Consider the following 23,599-nt stretch of genomic DNA (forward strand, 5'->3'; position numbering starts at 1 on the left):
TGCCTTCCGTGTCCGTGTGTGGGTGTGTCCGTGTGTGTGTGTGTGTTTGTTAAGCCATCTGTTTTCCTTCCTGTGATCACCGTGCCCTCCTCAAGGTGTTACATTCCTTGCTATCCATGCTGTGGGAAGACAAAGGCGGCCGTGGTCTCTCCTTCCTATGGAACACAGTCTATCTTGGCTGTGTAAGCCCGTCCCATTCGCCTCATCCCTTCTGGATAACCCTGGATTTAACACTGCATCATTATTGTTGTTAATGTTCCCCAAGATTTGTGATTTAACATTGTATTCACTTTTGCTCCGCCTGTATCCAGGGGGTCCGCGCTATCATTCCTGAGTCATCATTTACTTTATTTTATACCTGGTGTCCTGAGGTTAGAGATTTCGCTTTGACTTAGGCATAACTCGGGCTGCCAGGATTATTCTTGACGCTTCGGTCAGGTTGTGTAGAAAATTATTAAAGGTGAAAATAACATTTAGTATCGAATTAATAAATGGGTAATGATTCACTGCTGTAAATTGTGGCCTGGTTTTTAATTGGAGTGAGTGTGGTGATCGATAATGTTAGCTTATTCTTGATGTTGAATTTTGAACTTTAAACGTTGTTTTAATCGCAAATAAGAGGAAAACTGTTTAACTCGCTTGTATGCGTCAGTTTGTCTGCGCTGACGGAGGGGGGGGGGGCGAACTCTCAAGCTTGGAATTCCCCTCCCCTTTTGGTGACCCCGGAGTTGCTGCGTAACATCAATTTTAATGTTTGTTTGCCCACCCTTTGGCAATCTGGAGATGTGGGAGATAGTCGCTAACCTCTTTTTGCCCCGGAGTTTATTATTTATTAAAAAAATTAATGGCCTTTTTACAATCTCCATCTGCTGTTTGCTGGTCCTTGGTTTGTGGATTTATTTATTTATTTCGGTTACTATTAGAAATATATCAGCAAATATTATTATTGATATCAATTGTGGATGAAGGGCCGTATACAACATTCCGCCCTTTTAAAAATGATCCGTGGTCAAATGGCCACGGATTATTAAAAAAAATGCATTTTTACATCATGAACCATCGATTGTCCTCAAGTTTCGGCTGCTATTTCCTTACGACGCGTGCGTACATGTCACAACTTAGCATGGTTACATTTGAAATAAGAAAAGAGGAACGGAAAAAATATTAAGGCAACATGTTACATCGGTTCTTATCAATTATTGTTAGACAGCGATTTTTGTGTTTTAGTTCCTGGGAAACGCTGGGCGGTGGTTCCGAACATGGTTGTACACTGTTTTCCTTGTGTTACCTTTTTGCCACATGTGTACCAAGTTATTGGTAACCTCACTGCCACTTTTGGTCAAGAGTGTATCATCAGTTTTCTCATGGCCAGGTATTTAGAGTAACCTGTGACTTTTTCATGCAACATCACATCATCCTCCTGATTTAAAGCTTTCGTGACTGCAATGATTCATCTTCTTTGGTTCTTTCGGTAAAGTCACGTAGAATGAGAATAAAATAATAAATTGATAAAATAAAATAACACAATAATATTCTCACGACGTTTCGGCCACAACACAAGCGGCCTTCATCAGGTGAAGGGGCGAGACTGTCTGGTAGGACAGCGCTGGAGTGAAAGAGCCACGTTCAGATCACGGCCTTTAAGCCTCAAATTTCAGCACTGCTTTCAGCGCGAGACTGTCCTACCAGACAGTCTCGCCCCTTGAAATTTGAGGCTTAAAGGCCGTGATCTGAACGTGGCTCTTTCACTCCAGCGCTGTCCTACCAGACAGTCTCGCCCCTTCACCTGATGAAGGCCGCTTGTGTTGTGGCCGAAACGTCGTGAGAATATTATTGTGTTATTTTATTTTATCAATTTATTATTTTATTCTCATTCTACGTGACTTTACCGAAAGAACCAAAGAAGATCATCCTCCTGGTTCATCGTGGTTATGGCTTTGGCCAAATGAGCACGGTTCACTGGTTCGTATTTGTAAAAAAATTTTATCACTCACTTTCCATGCGGGATTATGTGGCGTAAAGTTATATTGCGTATAACCAGAATCAGCACACACCACGAGCTTCCGTGCTCGACTGTCGGGGGCGTTTGCCTTTCCCGCAGCAATATTTGTTGACTCCGGGAGTCGATTCGATTCTGTGCCACGATTCGATTCCGTGCTGAGTCGATTCGATTCTGTGCCACGATTCGATTCCGTGCCTTTGAGTGTGCTGGATTTCAACACAATCCCCGATCCATCATGGATCTTCATCTCCTCCATTCAAACACTCTGATCCCCATCCCTCCTCAGTGTGCCACCGCACAATTTTTCATTCAAAGGCTGATGCCTGTATGTCTCTGGGCGTGTCTCTGCAGCAGATTTTTCTGTGACATTCACAGTATAACCACGCAATTTCGCGACACAAGGGGTGGCGTTTCCATTTACCGGACAATCAGGTTTTCCTCCCCGTTCCTGCTGGCTATCATTTCCTGTTGGGTCACACTTCAATACAGTTATGTTTCCCTGTTCAATAGGTGTGTCCACCACGGGAGCGACGCTTGCATTCTCCACCACATAATTGGTACACGACGCATTTAGTTTTTCCAAAACATTGTTACTTTCCGGGTTTGCCTCGTCATCAGCAGCCTGCTTAATTTCTTTAACGGGGCTGTGATTTTCCTGCAACTCAGCAGACACCCTTGCTGACATTGATAGCTCCCTCTCAACCAATGTGAGCGATTCATCACGTGTTCGTGTCATATTCTGTGTCTCAGCCGAGCCCACACCTGTTTCCCCATTTCCCGTGTCTCTGCTCCCTCCTGGTAGAGCCGGTGGTGGGATCGATCGGAAGTGGACAGACCGTGGTTGACCCCTCATGTGTCGTGGAATTGTGAACTGGCGTGATTCTGCTCTTGGTCTCCACATGCCGCGATTCTCGCAAATACGCGTCCCTGCACGCTGTGATCGCCCCCGGCCAGTGTGCCATTGTATCGCGTAATTGTTATCTTGCCATCTGTGTGGGTAATTTTCACCTGCAGCAGCATCCTGGAAGTGTGGGGCTGTTGCTTGAAAGGCTTCTCCTTTTTTAAAACAGTCTGCCTCAGCAGCAGACCATGCTTTCCCACCTGATGATGGACGCTTGTGTTGCGCCCGAAACGTCGTAATTTATTTTATTTTATACCTACGTGACTTTACCGAAAGAACTAAAGAGTAAGGCTTCTCCTGTGTCGGTGCCCAGCCTGTGCTATGAAGGGCTACGCCCACACGCAAACGCTCTCCGACACGCACACATCCTCTAACAGATGGTTTCCTCACTTCCTTTGGGCTTTTTACTTCTGTTTTATATGCACGTTATACAGTGCAGTATTCTAAAAAAATATGCAAAGAAATTAGATTCACCATTGTAAAAATCTAATTTCAAATATGTTTGCAAATCGTAGCAACCCTCAAAACGATGTTGTAAGTTTAGGTGCTGTATTGCATGCTGGTCCCCATGAGATGCATGCTTGGAACTACATTTAGAGCCAGAATTACATTGAATTACACTAAGAAACCTAAAGAGGAGCATGTGGGTCAGATAACAATAAAAGTGAGCATGGTCAGGACACGTTGCTATAAGGGATGATAGCCAGTTCTAGATTTGAAGCTTTCGTGACTGCAAGGATCCATACTCTTTGGTTCTATTCGGTAAAGTCACTTAGGTAAAAAAAAATCACGACGTTTCGGCCACAACACAAGCGGCCTTCATCAGGTGAAGGGACCAGCCTGTCTCGAAGACTGCGCTGGAGTGAAACAGAGCCAAGCTCAGACTATGACCTTTAAGCTGTGTGAGAGGGATTAAGGTGCCTCGACAAAGGAATTAGCATAAAAATTAGCATTTGATTGGCAGACTTAGCATGATGAAAGGTGTAGCACACGGCAGTGCACCTTTAAGCTGTGTGAGAGGGATTGAGGTGCCTTGACAAAGGAATTAGCGTAAAAAATAGCATTTGATTGGCGGACTTAGCATGATGAAAGGTGTAGCACACGGCAGTGCACCTTTAAGCTGTGTGAGAGGGATTAAGGTGCCTTGACAAAGGAATTAGCGTAAAAATTAGCATTTGATTGGCGGACTTATCATGATGAAAGGGGTAGCACAGTGATCGGCACCGGCAGTGGCCCCGCCTGTGCTGCAAAAGTTTGGGGTACCACTACTTGAAAAAATTAGTTTGTTTGGTTCGATTTAGAACATCTTTCCAATGGTTGCTTAATTTGAAACCATCTTCTCGGTTGAAATTGTGTCTGTGTTTGTAGATCTGAATTGCCTCGTGAACAAATCTCTGATAAAAACCTGTGGGTTTGCAAAGAACCTTGGTATCGGAGAAAATGATATCGTGATCACCCACAGCGTTGTAACAGTGATTAGCCACGGCAGAAATTCGTTCTGCCGTGTTTCAAATCTGATTTGTGCTTGCGAATTCGGTCAGAGACATGTCGCTTCGTCTCCCCAATATAGCAAACACCACAGGTACAACTCAATTTGTAAACCCCGGGGTACTGTAAGTCAGGAAAGACATCCTTCACGGATGGGATCAGATCACGAATTTTATGTACTGTATTGAACCGGACCTGGATCTTGTGTTTGTTTAGAATTTTGGAAATCTTTTTAGTAACGCCTGCAATATATGGTAGTGTGATGGTTTTGACCGGAGTATCAAGTGGTTGTTTCTGTATGGAGGGAGAAACAGCTTGGCGGATTGTACGGTCAGAGAATCCATTCCTTTTGAGGGCCAGGTGTACATGTTTTAATTCACTGGTCAGGTGGTGTTGGTCCGAAATGCAATGAGCCCTATGGTATAAAGTTTTGATGAGAGAATTATTTTGGGCTGGGTGGTGGTGGGAATCAGGCTTCAAGGAGGAATCTGTGTGGGTGGGTTTCCTGTAGACAGAATGCCCCAATGAGCCATCAGGTCTCCTCTCAAACAGAACATCCAAGAATGGTAGCTTGCCATTTTTCTCCACTTCCATGGTGAATTTGATGTGGTGTAGGTAAAGGTTCAGAGCTGGGAGGCCATGTGGCCAAATGACGAAAGTGTCATCCACATATCTCTTCCACAGGGAGGGTCTGAGGGTGGAAGTCTGGATGGCGTCCGATTCAAATTTCTCTATGAAAACATTGGCTATCACTGGTGACAAGGGGGAACCCATGGGAGTACCCTCATTTTGCGTCGCTCTCCAACACACCGGTGTGCTATACTAGTAACGAATTGGCATGTTCCGTTTACGTGACAAACGTTACTAATTGTCTGTGGGGTGGTGGCGGGTTTAACGACACCTTTATATATTCACGCGATCTAACCCCAAAACCTGTATTATGGAAAAACTCAACATATTAGTTACTTACTCTAACCCCTAAAAATGGCTTCCTCACGTACTCTGGGCTCTTTACTTGTGTTTACCATGCCCGAGTAAAAAACTATTTAAATCATAAAATATTATTTGAAATATAACAACGACCCTACTTCTAGATTTGAAGCTTTCGTGACTGCAAGGATTCATACTCTTTGTTATATTCGGTAAAGTCACGTAGGTAAAAAATCAATAAAATAAAATACATTAATTTAGTTGTTTTTTCATTTATTTTATCGATTTTTTACCTACGTGACTTTACCGAAAAAAACAAGACGTATGACCACCCTACTATATATGTGTAGTGACGTTAAGGGTGTCACTATGGTGATGGCCCCAGGCAATGTCATAAGAGTGCGACTGTGCGCCTGGTACCTCTCTCTGGGGCCAGAGTGAGTGTGGCATGCGAACGGCCCTAAGGGGTGTTGTATATGTCGGTTGTGAAAATTTTGCTGGCAGATACAGGCTCTTTCCGCTGCTGGAGGGCTGCACCGCATGCGCTCTCTCCGTGGAGATGCGCACGATCACGATCGCCGCTGGTTCGCTGGCAGCAGGCTTTTTCCGCTGCTGTAGTAGCTGCCACATGCGCTCTCTCTGTGGAGATGCGAACGATCACGCTCTTCGCTGGTTCGCTGACTCTTTTGCTCACGGGTGGCTGGTCAGGCTCTTTCCGCTGCTGGATGGGCCAAGTCGGGGCACGCTTGGCCGCTAGCAGCAGACGCTCTTGCTTGGTGGCACTGTTGCGCTGCAGCTGGAAGCTGACACTCGATGTAGAAATAAAAGTCTTTGAGCGATACTTCGTCTTTCACCTCTGAATTCACACTCGTTGATACATCGCTACTCGGCGAGCCTCGCCATTCTCAGTTGATCGCGGGGCCCCTTGGAGCCAGCCACTCTTCGCTCTCTTCTGGCTCTAGCCGAGCTGTTCTCATTGAACTGTCGAGAGCCTATTGTGTCGTGCTGCTATTTTATCCGAAAAAAAAATCTCTCCCCTCTGCGCGTGAGGGGGGGGGGGGTGTGCCTTCCGTGTCCGTGTGTGGGTGTGTCCGTGTGTGTGTGTGTTTGTTAAGCCATCTGTTTTCCTTCCTGTGATCACCGTGCCCTCCTCAAGGTGTTACATTCCTTGCTATCCATGCTCTTGGTGACCCCGGAGTTGCTGCGTAACATCAATTTTAATGTTTGTTTGCCCACCCTTTGGCAATCTAGAGATGTGGGAGATAGTTGCTAACCTTTTTGGCCCAGAGTTTATTATTTATTTAAAAAATTAATGGCCTTTTTACAATATCCATCTGCTGTTTGCTGGTCCTTGGTTTGTGGTGTTATTTATTTATTTCGGTTACTATTAAAAATATATCGGCAAATATTATTTTTGATATTGTGGAAAAAATGGCCGTATACAACAGGGGCATAGTCCTGGTGATGGCCTGAAAGAGGGCAAGTCAGGACATGGTAGTCTGGGTGAACCCGAGAGGGCATGTGACCAGGACAGGGTAGTGAGGGGGGGCTCTGAGGAGGGCTTGAGGGACACGTGATGCTCGGTCGAGATTCTTCGGGAAAGGTCTCAAAGGGGGCGTGGCCGAAGGCGGAGCGAGGCCATGCTCGGGAGCATAAAGGAGCAGTCCTGACAACACTTGGGGCTACGTCTCTTCGATCGTTGGTCTTCGCTCGGCATCGTGGGTCAGTCAGAATGTTACTGACCGACCCAGTTATGTAGTTACCCTGTTAAAGTAGTGTTGTTACCCTGTTGGGGTCTAGTTAGCATGTGTACGTTTATGTAGTTAGCCCTGTTGGGGCTGTGTAATAAACGTGTTGCCTCCAAGTCAAGTGCGTGCCTCCGTGTTCAATACTACATGTGTAAGGGATGTCAGGAGTACGAATGGAGATGGACAGTGGGTTAAGGGGCATGGAGAGGATTCCCGCCAAAAGGAGGGAGACAGTGGAGAAGGGGATGAGCAGGCGAGGAGATGCAGATGGGGAGGCTTGGGGCATTCTGGTGGGGAACGGATTGGGAGAGAGGGCTGGGGGTGAACTAAATGACAGACCCCTATCCCCCAACCTCGTGTCAGCTCTATGTGTATAATCTAGATTTGAAACTTTTTTGCTGAAAATCTTTTCTTGCTTTTGTTTCCCACCTGATACTTGTGTTGCAATCGAAACATCGTGATTTATTATTTTATACCTGACTTTACCGAAAGAACCAAAGAGTATGGATTCTTGCAGTGCGAAACCACAGCAAGAAAAACATTTTGCTGACATCTTTTTTTTTTGCTGTGGTTTCCCACAGGATGTATTAAGGCAGTGTAATTGACCCATAAGTTTAGTTATTTCTGCTTGAGCACCACTGTGAACGCAGCATCAGGATTGAAAATAACAGCGTCAACAAGACCATTACATATATGCAAATGCTTTTTGCTGACACTTACCCGTCAGCATCCATACCGCCAATACAGCATTGTACTTAAGAGGGGAAATGCACAGAACAAAATAATTGTTCTAACTTGTTGAGTAGATGGGGCTAAATGACATCTCCCCACCTGGTCACAGCTTGATAGTTTCCTTCACTTTTAAGTATTTTCCTTCATCTGTTGCTATAGATCAACATCTATTATTTTACAGAGGTGCTTGAGCCAGATTATTGCATCAGGAGTAGTGGAGCATGTCACTGTGATGCCTTCTTTCTATTTGTGAATCGGGTAGAGTCATTATATGTTGCATTGTCTGTTCTGGGCGAAGACAGCCACAAACCAGAGATTTTTAAAAAAATTCCATTTGTGGCACATTAGGAATGGACCACTCTTTAAATTATTTCCTCGTGCAGCAATGGAGTAAAGTGTGGTTTTGTGAAGGTCCTTTTGTGCTTTACCGTACATCTGTTGAGGCGTAAATGATGACTCGGAGGCAGATCTTCATGTAGGGGCTTGCGCCAGTTGTTTTATTAGGGACTTTTCTTCATACACGACTCCATGTACTGCACGCTCACTGCCTACACTCCACACCCCAGGGGAAGGGTACTGGGGATTCCCTAGCACCCGCAGGCTATGCTAGCCTGGTGCCAATTTCCCCCTACCCTGGGTCCCAACCTCCAACTTCACACGTTCCTGGCTCCCCGCAACGACCTCGAACACATCATGGGTCCCAACCTAAATATCCCAGGGGGACATGTCACCGTCCCGCCCCCTGTCCATGACATCACCATACGTGACGTCATCGTACCAGAGGGCGAGAGTGACATGACGTCACTAACCACTACTCTACATCACACCCCACCCCGTGAAAAAAAAATCAGCCGACCCGGCTGCAACCATTACGAAAATAGAGCCCCGGCAACCCGGATAGATAGACATTAATGTAACAACAATGGTAGCCGACACGCAAGAACGGGCAGACGCGCATCAATCATAAAACCGCGGAGTCTTAGAGCGTGTCCGTGTAGCCAGTCCATCTGCATGGCTCAAGTCCAACTTCGGAGAACAAGTAGAGCAGGAGTGATGAACAGGCGCTCCACTCCCCATTCAAGTCCACATCCGGTCAGCACGACCGGTGACTCCAAGCGTGGCAGGCGCCGGAAATCTGTGACGAGGAGAACCCAACCTCCTGAGGCACAGCACCATAAAACGCGCCTCAGCATGTCGGACACGACAGCCACCCGGCCCCAGGTTAGTGGAGATGATTGTATACCGCCCGGCGGGAGAAAAGAAAGCAAAAATATACAGATTCCGACGCGTTGGATGCACAACCAACACCGGTAATCGAACCGAAATCACACAATCACCCCATGGACAGCAGGGTCCCACACCACCCTGCCACCGTCCCATCCGTCAGGTGGTGAGAAGGCGAAGACCAACATGTCTAGCACCCATCTACACACACCAATTAATATTCCGGACGTCTGTTTACGTCCCGGGTCGAGAAGTCGTACTTCAGGGTCGACCCATGTACTGGGCAAAGTCACACTTCAGGCTTGCTCCAGTATCTACATTTTAAAAAATGTATATATAAAATCGACATGACACAAAAAAAATATGCCTGCTCTTGCCCAGAAATGGCGGCCGCACACGCGAACCGCATCTCCAAGGCTACCCGTGCTCGTACAAAATGGCGGCCGCACACGCGAAACGCATTTCCGTGGTTTCCCGCGCTTGCGTCCCAGCAGCCCTCACTGAGAACCACCACAGACATTACATGTCACCCGTTAAGCACCCCCTGCCTTTCCGACGTGGCGTCTCCATCCTAAACCATGCGCGTCGGCCATATCGGAGGGAATTTTAAAGCGCGTCTCTCAACAGGCTCGCATTTCAGCATTCGGCTGTACAAACTCGAGACAGGACACATCGATCACTCTCTCCAAGACTCTCATTGCAGCATTCGGCTGTACACAATCGAGCTGAGAGAGCGATGCCATCTGGAGGCAATCCACAGCCCAACGCATCCCTGATCCACATAGAACCCAAGGGGCACCCTCGAACCCACCAGCGAGTTCGAACCACACCGGTCATGTCATTAAGAAATCCCACACAACCGCAACCATGGGATTTCCACGGGGCTTCGGCACCCAACTCAAGAACTACGCAACACTCAGTCATTCCACCCACAATCGCAATTTGACAACATCACAACGCATACATTTTTTTATTAGATCCCCCCATGAATCGATCCAATGCCGAATGGTCCAAATAATCGACGATGTCGTGCAATGCAGTACATGCAGTATACGCAGTCCGTACCTTGTCAATCATTTGGAGCAATGCTTCATCTAGTCCGCACATAGCAACACACAAGCAATACTCCAGACAATCCGTACATAGTAATTAATCACAAGCAAGTATCCAACAGTCCATACACTGTTAACACTCTCGAGCAATGATCCATACAGTCTACACATTAACAATCACGAACAAAGCTCCATACGGTCTGTACCTTGGCAACAATGACGATCAAAGTTTCTGACAGTCACACATGAACAATCACGAGCGAAGCTTCATATAGTATACACAATAACAATCGCGACTCCGCAACAACAAAAATGATGTAACAACGCGAGTCATTATCACGGCAACCCACAGGATGTTAACGGAGCTCGGGACACCCGACAACGAATTAATCATTAACTGCCCCCTGAAGATAACGATCCCGACGCAATTAACAACAACCACTGTTACAAAGCAGACACCCGCACGGACGCCGCATCAAGTCGCCACGCACACAACCGGACTACCACGCTCCGCAACCCAGCGAGGTAAAAACAAACACTCGCAACCCGGCGCACGCAAGATAGGTGAAGTTTCGATTTAAAGCTTTCGTGACTGCAAGGATTCATCTTCTTTGGTTGTTTCGGTAAAGTCACGTATAATGAGAATAAAATAATAAATTAATAAAATAACACAAAATTCTCACGACGTTTCGGCCACAACACAAGCGGCCTTCATCAGGTGAAGGGATCAGGCTGTCTCGAGGACAGCGCTGGAGTGGAACACAGCCACGCTCAGACCGCGACCTTTAAGCTGTATGCGAGAAAACAAGGTGCCTTGACAAAGGAATTAGCATAAAAATTAGCATTTGATTGCCCGACTTAGCATAGAAGTGGTGTACATGCAAGTGCACATGCCAGTTGGCGCGGGGGGGGGGGGGAGTTTCCCTATTGATGGTGTGAAAAGGGAATTTAAGAGCTGCGAAAGTTTGGGGTACCACTACTTGAAAAATATACTGTACCATTAAAAATTAGTTTAATGTTTGGTTCGATTTAGAACATCTTTCCAATGGTTGCTCAATTTGAAACCATCTTCTCGGTTGAAATTGTGTCTGTGCTTGTAGATCTGAATTGCCTCGTGAACAAATCTCTGATAAAAACCCGTGGGTTTGCAAATAACCTTGGTATCAGCACTGTCCTCGAGACAGCCTGATCCCTTCACCTGATGAAGGCCGCTTGTGTTGTGGCCGAAACGTCGTGATTTTTTGTTGTTTTATTTTTTACCTACGTGACTTTACCGAATAGAACCAAAGAGTATGGATCCTTGCAGTCACGAAAGCTTTAAATCTAGAAGGGACGACAAAGCTTCAAAGAGCGTTGTTAAAATTCGTAGCATCTTTTAAGCTGGTTTAGAGAGGTGAGGCACCTTAACAAAGGGGTTTACATATAAAACAAGAGAATTTAGCATTGAAATATCTGAGTGATTAGCTTGTGACTGGTCATAGAAATAACTATGTTAAAGTCAAAGCCTACACATCCACAGAGGCACCTAGTACAAATCGAACAGGAGAATTTAGCATTGAACTAGCTGAGTGATTAGCTTTTGACTGGTCACAGAAATGGCTATGTTAAAGTCAAAGCCTACACATCCACAGGCAACTAGTATAAATCAAACAGCTATTTCAATTCTAGATTTAAAGTTTTCGTGACTGCAAGGATCCATACTCTTTGGTTCTATTCGGTAAAGTTATTTCAATGCTAAATTCTCCTGCTTTATATGTCAACCCCTTTGTCAAGGTGCCTCACCTCTCTAAACCAGCTTAAAAGACGCTACGAATCTTAACAACGCTCATTGAAGCTCTGTCGTCCCGTCAGGTCTGTTCCTTTCACCTGAAGGCCACTTGTGTTGTGGCCGAAACGTCGTGAGAATTTTATTGTGTTATTTTATTATTTTATTCTCATTCTACGTGACTTTACCGAAAGAACCAAAGATGGGTGAAGTTATTATATTTAATTAGGGCTGGGTGCTTGTCATGTCACTACTCGCCTGTGAGGCTGTGAGGAGCAGAGGACGCCAGGGTGGAGACTTGAACACCGTGAAAGATCTTGGACGGTGAGCGTGGCATCCTCTTGCGACCCGAACCGGCCTTCCGCACTCGAACAGAAGACGGTGGCGTCACCAAAATGGCCGGAGATCCCCTCCCGCCGGTGGAGAAACTGGCGGGAACATGTTATTGGCGGGAACATGTCATTGGCGGGAACAGGTCATTGGCGGGAACAGGTCATTGGCGGGAACAGGTCATTGGCGGGAACAGGTCATTGGCGGGAACAGGTCATTGGCGGAAAGTGCGAATTTGGCGGGAACTCCGTCCTGCCTGGCCGCGAATGGCGGCCACTCGCGCAGCGTTTCTTGGGTTTCCCGCGCGCACGGGAACAGCAGCAACGGAGCCGTCTCCCCGCGGCCCCGGCACCCCGACTCGTTCAACCGGCTCCTCCAGGTTGGAGCTCGGTGAGCAGTGCCGCTGCCCCGAGCAAAATAATAAAATAAAATAATCGGCGGGGCGGCGCTGTGCTGCGCGGTGCTCTCACCCCAGGGGCGGCGGCGTGGAGACGCAGCCCCCCACCCGCTGTACGCCACCATGCAGTGGGTAACCGGGCTGCAAACCCCCGGGGCTGTGTGGGGAACCTTCCCTCGCCATCCTCCTCCATCAAAGACGTCTTGGTAAGTCGTTGTCTTCTTAACAGGTTTTACTTCTGACACCAGTTGTTGAGACGTAAATGATGACTCGGAGGCAGATCTTCATGTAGGGGCTTGCGCCAGTTGTTTTATTAGGGACTTTTCTTCATACACGACTCCGTGGACTGCACGCTCACTGCCTACACTCCACACCCCAGGGGAAGGGTACTGGGAATTCCCTAGCACCCGCAGGATACGCTTGCCTGGTGCTAATTTCCCCCTACCCTGGGTCCCAACCTTCAACTTCACACGTTCCTGGCTCCCCGCAACGACCTCGAACACGTCACGGGTCCCAACCTAAATATCCCAGGGGGACATGATGTCACCGTCCCGCCCCTTGTCCATGACGTCACCATACGTGACGTCATCATACCGGAGGGCGAGCATTACATGACGTCACTAACTACTATACACATCAATGCACGTGTGTACACCAGCATGCGATACTGACTGGGGCCTGTAGGTGGCTGGCAGGGTTATTGAGTAACCTGACCTTTACATCAGTCACGTGGTTAATGGCGACTCGGTTGAGAATTGATGTGACACACGTGCTGTTGCATTTTACAGGTAAATGGCGCAAATGTTGTTTATGATAATTATGGAATTTTGATTTAAAGCTTTCGTGACTGCAATGATTCATCTTCTTTGGTTCTTTCGGTAAAGTCACGTAGAATGAGACTAAAGTGTCTCGGTGTGACAGCAAAGTTTAGACCTTTAGCTAAAACGGATTTCAGACCATCAGAAATGGAACTGTTACTGCGATGAATTACGACTTTGTTGACGTCTATCTTTTCGGTGTGTGGATCCGATTTTTTGCTGGAGAGGTGATTGAATTTGGAAATCAAATTGTCCCTACATTTGGCCGAAATAGTGGCAGCCGAAGAGGTAGTCATATTGTCTACATGTTCCCAATCCTATGTAGAAATTGTTGCTGTCAATTTTAAGTGTGATTTGTAGAGTGTCTTGTCTAACTGATCGAGTTCGGTGCGTGTAAGTATGATTTTTTCCGAGATAAGAGCGAAGCTAGTTCTAGTTAGAATTCGTTTTGCATTGAGAGAAGTTGCAACAGCAGAGGTTAGTGTAAATGCGGTTGGTATTACCTTAGAGTCGCGGCATCTCTTCAGAAAGGTGAGAGACTCGATTAGTTGAGCCTTCTTATCCCGGAGTCTGTTGTTAAGGATGTGTGGAATCCCTCCCCGTAGAGGCGGTTAAATTTCGATTTAAAGCTTTCGTGACTGCAATGATTCATCTTCTTTGGTTCTTTCGGTAAAGTCACGTAGAATGAGAATAAAATAATAAATTGATACAAATAAAATAACACAATAATATTCTCACGACGTATCGGCCACAACACAAGCGGCCTTCATCAGGTGAAGGGACGAGACTGTCTGGTAGGACAGCGCTGGAGTGAAAAAGCCACGTTCAGATCACGACCTTTAAGCTGTGTGAGAGGAAACAAAGCGCCTTGACAAAGGAATTAGCATATAGTTTAGCATTGAAATGGCTGAGTGATTAGCTTGTGACTGGTCACAGAAATGGCTATGTTAAAAGTTAAAGCATACACATCCGCAGAGGCACCCCTTGACAAAGGAATTAGCATAGAATTTAGCGTTGAAATAGCTAAGTTAAAGCATACACATCCGCAGAGGCACCCCTTGACAAGGGAATTAGCATAGAATTTAGCATTGAAATAGCTGAGTGATTAGCTTGTAACTGGTCACAGAAATAGCTATGTTAAAGTCAGAGCATACACGTTCACCGAGGCACTTAGTACAAATCAAACAGGAGAATTTAGCATTGAAATAACTAGGCGAATTTAGCATTGAAATAACTGAGTGATTAGCTAGTGACTGGTCACAGAAATGGCTATGTTGAAGTCAAGGCCTACACATCTGAGCTGTTCACAGTACTATATAGTGAACCAATAAAAAAAAACTAAAATATAAATAACCTTAATGTTATCAATACACTCTATATTCTCCAATCAGCTAAGCTACCAACAATAAGTCGTTATATATCACAATGCTATATGGCGAAACAATGGGTGGATTCTTACCCTCAACTTTAGCAACACGGATAGCTAGGGGCCCCGTTCAGACGGACGAGTTCATCCATGGTCGGAACAGAGGAGGGGGAGAGAGACAGCTGCGAGGCGCTATTATACTCTATGTTGGAAACCATACCATTAACCGTGGTGTGAGAGGTATTAAGAGTCAATGCTGGCGAAAGAGCTGCGGTCTGAAGGTCATCGTAAAATACAATTAATTAAGAACAGAAATGGTTTAAAACATCTTTCCAATGGTTACTAAGCCAGAATCCATCTTCTCGGTTGAAATTGTCTCTGTGCTTGTATATGTGAATTGCCTCATGAACGAATCTCTCATGGTAGCCGGTTGGTTTGCAAAGATCTTCCGTCTTGGAGAAGTCAATGTCATGTGAGCCCACTGAATTATGACAGAGATCTGCCACGGCAGAGGAGTTCGTTCTACCGTTTTTCAAGTCTGCTTTATGTTCGCAGATGCGGTCTGAGATATGTCGTTTGGTTTCTCCATTGTAGCTACTACCACAGAGGCACTTTAGTTTGTAAACACCCGGGTACTGTATGTCTGGAACAGCATCTTTTACAGATGGAACTAAATCACGGATTTTATGTACTGTGTTGAATCTGACCTGGATCTTGTGTTTATTCAGGATTTTGAAGATCTTTTTTGTGACCCCTGCAATGTAGGGTAAGGTGATGGTTTTGAGTGGCTCCACAAGAGGATCCTTCTTCACGACTGGAGTGATGGCTTTGCGGATTGTGTAGTCGGATTAACCATTAGCCCTGAGAGCCTGGTGTACGTGCTTAAGTTCACTGGTAATGTGTTCCTGGTCGGAAATGCATTGGGCTCTATGGTATAGAATCTTGATGAGGGAGTTCTTCTGGGATGGATGGTGGTGGGAATCCGGTTTCAAGTAAGCATCTGTATGGGTAGCTTTCCTTTAGACAGAGTGTCTCATTGAACCATCATGTCTCCTTTTAATTAAGACATCCAAAAAGGGTAGTTTGCCATCTTTTTCGACCTCCATGGTAAATCTGATGGCTGGGTGTATGGAATTGATGTGGTCGCGGAATTGGTCTAGAGCAGGCTGGCCATGTGGCCAGATGACAAAGGTGTCATCAACGTACCTCTTCCATAAGGTCGGGCGTAGAGTGGCAGTCTGGATGGCGTCAGTTTCAAAATTTTTTCATGAATACGTTGGCTACAACCGGAGATAACGGGGAGCCCATTGGGGTGCTCTCAGTTTGTAGAAAGTTCCATTCCAGGTGAAGTATGTGTTGGTTAAGCAATGTCTCACCAGGGGGGGGTACATCAGTATGCAGTCCTTGATGAACCAGGTCTTCAATGATAGCGATGGTGTCAGGGACCGAGACTTTGGTGAACAAGGACACCACATCAAAACTGACAAGCAGGTCGTCTGGGGACAGGGAAATGCTTTTGATTGTCGATACCAGGTGAGTAGAATTTAGTACCGCAGAGGTGGTTTTTCCAGTGAAAGGTCGCAGTATATCAGCAAGAAAACGTGCCAGTTTGTAGGTGGGGGAGTTGATAGTAGAGACGATGGGACGAAGGGGTGTATCTTCTTTGTGTATCTTTGGAAGGCCATATAATCTTGGTGGTCTGGCAGCAGAGGGTTTCAACAAGAACTGTTTGATCTCATCAATTAATGCTGTTGAATCAGAGATGATTTTGTTCGTTTTGGTGACCAGGCTGTTGGTGGGATCTCTTTTTTTTAATTAATTTTATTTTATTTTTGTATAGCTGCCATCGTTGAGTAGTTCTTGAATTTTGTTGTTATATTCTGTTTTGTCCATGATGACAATGGCATTGCCCTTGTCGGCTGAGAGGACGACAATATCATCCCTCTTTTTTAATTGAGATAATTCAAAACGTTCGTCTTTGCTGATGTTGCTGGGTGGCAACTTAGCATTTTTGAGGGTTGCAGCGATTTCAGATCTTGCTACGTCTGCAGAGATGTGACTCAAGCCCTTGAGTGCAACGTCGACATGGGCAATGATATCATTAACCGGTAAGTGTCTCGGTGTGACAGCAAAGTTTAGACCTTTAGCTAAAATGGATTTCAGACCATCAGAAATGGAACTGTTACTGCGATTAATTACGACTTTGTTGACGTCTATCTTTTCGGTGTGTGGATCCGATTTTTTGCTGGAGAGGTGATTGAATTTGGAAATCAAATTGTCCCTACATTTGGTCGACATAGTGGCAGCCGAAGAGGTAGTCATATTGTCTACATGTTCCCAATCCGATGTAGACGTTGTTGCTGTCAATTTTAAGTGTGATTTGTAGAGTGTCTTGTCTAACTGATCGAGTTCGGTGCGTGTAAGTCCGATTTTTTTCCGAGATAAGAGCGAAGCTAGTTCTAGTTAGAATTCGTTTTGCATTGAGAGAAGTTGCAACAGCAGAGGTTAGTGTAAATGCGGTTGGTATTACCTTAGAGTCGCGGCATCTCTTCAGAAAGGTGAGAGACTCGATTAGTTGAGCCTTCTTATCCCGGAGTCTGTTGAATGATCTTAAGGATGTGTGGAATCCCTCCCCATAGAGGCGGTTAAATTTCGATTTAAAGCTTTCATGACTGCAATGATTCATCTTCTTTGGTTCTTTCGGTAAGTCACGTAGAATGAGAATAAAATAATAAATTGGTAAAATAAAATAACACAATAATATTCTCACGACGTTTCGGCCACAACACAAGCGGCCTTCATCAGGTGAAGGGACGAGACTGTCTGGTAGGACAGCGCTGGAGTGAAAAAGCCACTTTCAGATCACGACCTTTAAGCTGTGTGAGAGGAAACAAAGCGCCTTGACAAAGGAATTAGCATATAGTTTAGCATTGAAATGACTGAGTGATTAGCTTGTGACTGGTCACAGAAATGGCTATGTTAAAAGTTAAAGCATACACATCCGCAGAGGCACCCCTTGACGAAGGATTTAGCATAGAATTTAGCATTGAAATAGCTAAGTTAAAGCATACACATCCACAGAGGCACCCCTTGACAAAGGAATTAGCATAGAATGTAGCATTGAAATAGCTGAGTGATTAGCTTGTAACTGGTCACAGAAATAGCTATGTTAAAGTCAGAGCATACACGTTCACCGAGGCACTTAGTACAAATCAAACAGGAGAATTTAGCATTGAAATAACTAGGTGAATTTAGCATTGAAATAACTGAGTGATTAGCTAGTGTCTGGTCACAGAAATGGCTATGTTGAAGTCAAGGCCTACACATCTGAGCTGTTCACAGTACTATATAGTGAACCAATAAAAAAAAACTAAAATATAAATAACCTTAATGTTATCAATACACTCTATATTCTCCAATCAGCTAAGCTACCAACAATAAGTCGTTATATATCACAATGCTATATGGCGAAACAATGGGTGGATTCTTACCCTCAACTTTAGCAACACGGATAGCTAGGGGCCCCGTTCAGACGGACGAGTTCATCCATGGTCGGAACAGAGGAGGGGGAGAGAGACAGCTGCGAGGCGCTATTATACTCTATGTTGGAAACCATACCATTAACCGTGGTGTGAGAGGTATTAAGAGTCAATGCTGGCGAAAGAGCTGCGGTCTGAAGGTCATCGTAAAATACAATTAATTAAGAACAGAAATGGTTTAAAACATCTTTCCAATGGTTACTAAGCCAGAATCCATCTTCTCGGTTGAAATTGTCTCTGTGCTTGTATATGTGAATTGCCTCATGAACGAATCTCTCATGGTAGCCGGTTGGTTTGCAAAGATCTTCCGTCTTGGAGAAGTCAATGTCATGTGAGCCCACTGAATTATGACAGAGATCTGCCACGGCAGAGGAGTTCGTTCTACCGTTTTTCAAGTCTGCTTTATGTTCGCAGATGCGGTCTGAGATATGTCGTTTGGTTTCTCCATTGTAGCTACTACCACAGAGGCACTTTAGTTTGTAAACACCCGGGTACTGTATGTCTGGAACAGCATCTTTTACAGATGGAACTAAATCACGGATTTTATGTACTGTGTTGAATCTGACCTGGATCTTGTGTTTATTCAGGATTTTGAAGATCTTTTTTGTGACCCCTGCAATGTAGGGTAAGGTGATGGTTTTGAGTGGCTCCACAAGAGGATCCTTCTTCACGACTGGAGTGATGGCTTTGCGGATTGTGTAGTCGGATTAACCATTAGCCCTGAGAGCCTGGTGTACGTGCTTAAGTTCACTGGTAATGTGTTCCTGGTCGGAAATGCATTGGGCTCTATGGTATAGAATCTTGATGAGGGAGTTCTTCTGGGATGGATGGTGGTGGGAATCCGGTTTCAAGTAAGCATCTGTATGGGTAGCTTTCCTTTAGACAGAGTGTCTCATTGAACCATCATGTCTCCTTTTAATTAAGACATCCAAAAAGGGTAGTTTGCCATCTTTTTCGACCTCCATGGTAAATCTGATGGCTGGGTGTATGGAATTGATGTGGTCGCGGAATTGGTCTAGAGCAGGCTGGCCATGTGGCCAGATGACAAAGGTGTCATCAACGTACCTCTTCCATAAGGTCGGGCGTAGAGTGGCAGTCTGGATGGCGTCAGTTTCAAAATGTTTTCATGAATACGTTGGCTACAACCGGAGATAACGGGGAGCCCATTGGGGTGCTCTCAGTTTGTAGAAAGTTCCATTCCAGGTGAAGTATGTGTTGGTTAAGCAATGTCTCACCAGGGGGGGGTACATCAGTATGCAGTCCTTGATGAACCAGGTCTTCAATGATAGCGATGGTGTCAGGGACCGAGACTTTGGTGAACAAGGACACCACATCAAAACTGACAAGCAGGTCGTCTGGGGACAGGGAAATGCTTTTGATTGTCGATACCAGGTGAGTAGAATTTAGTACCGCAGAGGTGGTTTTTCCAGTGAAAGGTCGCAGTATATCAGCAAGAAAATGTGCCAGTTTGTAGGTGGGGGAGTTGATAGTAGAGACGATGGGACGAAGGGGTGTATCTTCTTTGTGTATCTTTGGAAGGCCATATAATCTTGGTGGTCTGGCAGCAGAGGGTTTCAACGAGAACTGTTTGATCTCATCAATTAATGCTGTTGAATCAGAGATGATTTTGTTCGTTTTGGTGACCAGGCTGTTGGTGGGATCTCTTTTTTTTTATTAATTTTATTTTATTTTTGTATAGCTGCCATCGTTGAGTAGTTCTTGAATTTTGTTGTTATATTCTGTTTTGTCCATGATGACAATGGCATTGCCCTTGTCGGCTGAGAGGACGACAATATCATCCCTCTTTTTTAATTGAGATAATTCAAAACGTTCGTCTTTGCTGATGTTGCTGGGTGGCAACTTAGCATTTTTGAGGGTTGCAGCGATTTCAGATCTTGCTACGTCTGCAGAGATGTGACTCAAGCCCTTGAGTGCAACGTCGACATGGGCAATGATATCATTAACCGGTAAGTGTCTCGGTGTGACAGCAAAGTTTAGACCTTTAGCTAAAATGGATTTCAGACCATCAGAAATGGAACTGTTACTGCGATTAATTACGACTTTGTTGACGTCTATCTTTTCGGTGTGTGGATCCGATTTTTTGCTGGAGAGGTGATTGAATTTGGAAATCAAATTGTCCCTACATTTGGTCGACATAGTGGCAGCCGAAGAGGTAGTCATATTGTCTACATGTTCCCAATCCGATGTAGACGTTGTTGCTGTCAATTTTAAGTGTGATTTGTAGAGTGTCTTGTCTAACTGATCGAGTTCGGTGCGTGTAAGTCTGATTTTTTTCCGAGATAAGAGCGAAGCTAGTTCTAGTTAGAATTCGTTTTGCATTGAGAGAAGTTGCAACAGCAGAGGTTAGTGTAAATGCGGTTGGTATTACCTTAGAGTCGCGGCATCTCTTCAGAAAGGTGAGAGACTCGATTAGTTGAGCCTTCTTATCCCGGAGTCTGTTGAATGATCTTAAGGATGTGTGGAATCCCTCCCCATAGAGGCGGTTAAATTTCGATTTAAAGCTTTCATGACTGCAATGATTCATCTTCTTTGGTTCTTTCGGTAAGTCACGTAGAATGAGAATAAAATAATAAATTGGTAAAATAAAATAACACAATAATATTCTCACGACGTTTCGGCCACAACACAAGCGGCCTTCATCAGGTGAAGGGACGAGACTGTCTGGTAGGACAGCGCTGGAGTGAAAAAGCCACTTTCAGATCACGACCTTTAAGCTGTGTGAGAGGAAACAAAGCGCCTTGACAAAGGAATTAGCATATAGTTTAGCATTGAAATGACTGAGTGATTAGCTTGTGACTGGTCACAGAAATGGCTATGTTAAAAGTTAAAGCATACACATCCGCAGAGGCACCCCTTGACAAAGGATTTAGCATAGAATTTAGCATTGAAATGGCTAAGTTAAAGCATCCACATCCACAGAGGCACCCCTTGACAAAGGAATTAGCATAGAATGTAGCATTGAAATAGCTGAGTGATTAGCTTGTAACTGGTCACAGAAATAGCTATGTTAAAGTCAGAGCATACACGTTCACCGAGGCACTTAGTACAAATCAAACAGGAGAATTTAGCATTGAAATAACTAGGCGAATTTAGCATTGAAATAACTGAGTGATTAGCTAGTGACTGGTCACAGAAATGGCTATGTTGAAGTCAAGGCCTACACATCTGAGCTGTTCACAGTACTATATAGTGAACCAATGAAAAAAAACCTAAAATATAAATTACCTTAATGTTATCAATACACTCTATATTCTCCAATCAGCTAAGCTACCAACAATAAGTCGTTATATATCACAATGCTATATGGCGAAACAATGGGTGGATTCTTACCCTCAACTTTAGCAACACGGATAGCTACGGGCCCCGTTCAGACGGACGAGTTCATCCATGGTCGGAACAGAGGACGGGGAGAGAGACAGCTGCGAGGCGCTATTATACTCCATGTTGTAAACCATACCATTTACCGTGGTGTGAGAGGTATTAAGAGTCAATGCTGGCGAAAGAGCTGCGGTCTGAAGGTCATCGTAAAATACAATTTACTAAGAACAGAAATGGTTTAAAACATCTTTACAATGGTTACTAAGCCAGAATCCATCTTCTCGGTTGAAATTGTCTCTGTGCTTGTATATGTGAATGGCCTCATGAACGCATCTCTCATGGTAGCCGGTTGGTTTGCAAAGAACCTCCGTCTTGGAGAAGTCAATGTCATGTGAGCCCACTGAATTATGACAGTGATCTGCCACGGCATAGGAGTTCGTTCTACCATGTTTCAAGTCTGCTTTATGTTCGCGGATGCGGTCTGAGATATGTCGTTTGGTTTCTCCAATGTAGCTACTACCACAGAAGCACTTTAGTTTGTAAACACCCGGGTACTGTATGTCTGGAACAGCATCTTTTACAGATGGAACTAAATCACGGATTTTATGTACTGTGTTGAATCGGACCTGGATCTTGTGTTTATTCAGGATTTTGGAGATCTTTTTAGTGACCCCTGCAATGTAGGGTAAGGTGATGGTTTTGAGTGACTCCACAAGAGGATCCTTCTTCACGACTGGAGTGATGGCTTTGCGGATTGTGTAGTCGGAGTAACCATTAGCCCTGACAGCCTGGTGTATGTGCTTAAGTTCACTGGTAATGTGTTCCTGGTCGGAAATGCATTGGGCTCTATGGTATAGAGTCTTGATGTGGGAGTTCTTCTGGGATGGATGGTTGTGGGAATCTGGTTTCAAGTAAGCATCTGTATGGGTAGCTTTCCTGTAGACAGAGTGGCTCATTGAACATTCATGTCTCCTTTTAATTAAGACATCCAAAAAGGGTAGTTTGCCATCTTTTTCGACCTCCATGGTAAATCTGATGGCTAGGTGTATGGAATTGATGTGGTTGCGGAATTATTCTAGAGCAGGCTGGCCATGTGGCCAGATGACAAAGATGTCATCAACGTACCTCTTCCATAAGGTCGGGCGTAGAGTGGCAGTCTGGATGGCGTCAGTTTCAAATTTTTTTCATGAATACGTTGGCTACAACCGGAGATAACGGGGAGCCCATTGGGGTGCTCTCAGTTTGTAGAAAGTTCCATTCCAGGTGAAGTATGTGTTGGTTAAGCAATGTCTCACCAGGGGGGGGTACATCAGTATGCAGTCCTTGATGAACCAGGTCTTCAATGATAGCGATGGTGTCAGGGACCGAGACTTTGGTGAACAAGGACACCACATCAAATCTGACAAGCAGGTCGTCTGGGGACAGGGAAATGCTTTTGATTGTCGATACCAGGTGAGTAGAATTTAGTACCGCAGAGGTGGTTTTTCCAGTGAAAGGTCGCAGTATATCAGCAAGAAAACGTGCCAGTTTGTAGGTGGGGGAGTTGATAGTAGAGACGATGGGACGAAGGGGTGTATCTTCTTTGTGTATCTTTGGAAGGCCATATAATCTTGGTGGTCTGGCAGCAGAGGGTTTCAACGAGAACTGTTTGATCTCATCAATTAATGCTGTTGAATCAGAGATGATTTTGTTCGTTTTGGTGACCAGGCTGTTGGTGGGATCTCTTTTTTTTTATTAATTTTATTTTATTTTTGTATAGCTGCCATCGTTGAGTAGTTCTTGAATTTTGTTGTTATATTCTGTTTTGTCCATGATGACAATGGCATTGCCCTTGTCGGCTGAGAGGACGACAATATCATCCCTCTTTTTTAATTGAGATAATTCAAAACGTTCGTCTTTGCTGATGTTGCTGGGTGGCAACTTAGCATTTTTGAGGGTTGCAGCGATTTCAGATCTTGCTACGTCTGC

At 45.0% G+C, this 23,599-nt stretch overlaps 1 long non-coding RNA gene across 1 annotated transcript; it reads right to left on the bottom strand.

The window, feature by feature from the left end:
• Positions 1-8,271: 8,271 nt before the first annotated feature.
• On the bottom strand, positions 8,272-13,998 carry LOC142929172 (uncharacterized). Its single transcript, XR_012945382.1, has 2 exons — positions 12,643-13,998; positions 8,272-12,270 (listed from the first exon to the last, which is right to left on the bottom strand). It is a non-coding gene; the product is annotated as an uncharacterized LOC142929172 (long non-coding RNA).
• Positions 13,999-23,599: the final 9,601 nt, after the last annotated feature.

The sequence above is a fragment of the Petromyzon marinus genome, chromosome 26 (genome assembly GCF_048934315.1).
Source record: "Petromyzon marinus isolate PM22_M1 ecotype Great Lakes invasive population chromosome 26, UKy_Petmar_22M1.pri1.0, whole genome shotgun sequence".
NCBI classification, from domain to species: Eukaryota; Metazoa; Chordata; class Hyperoartia; order Petromyzontiformes; family Petromyzontidae; genus Petromyzon; species Petromyzon marinus.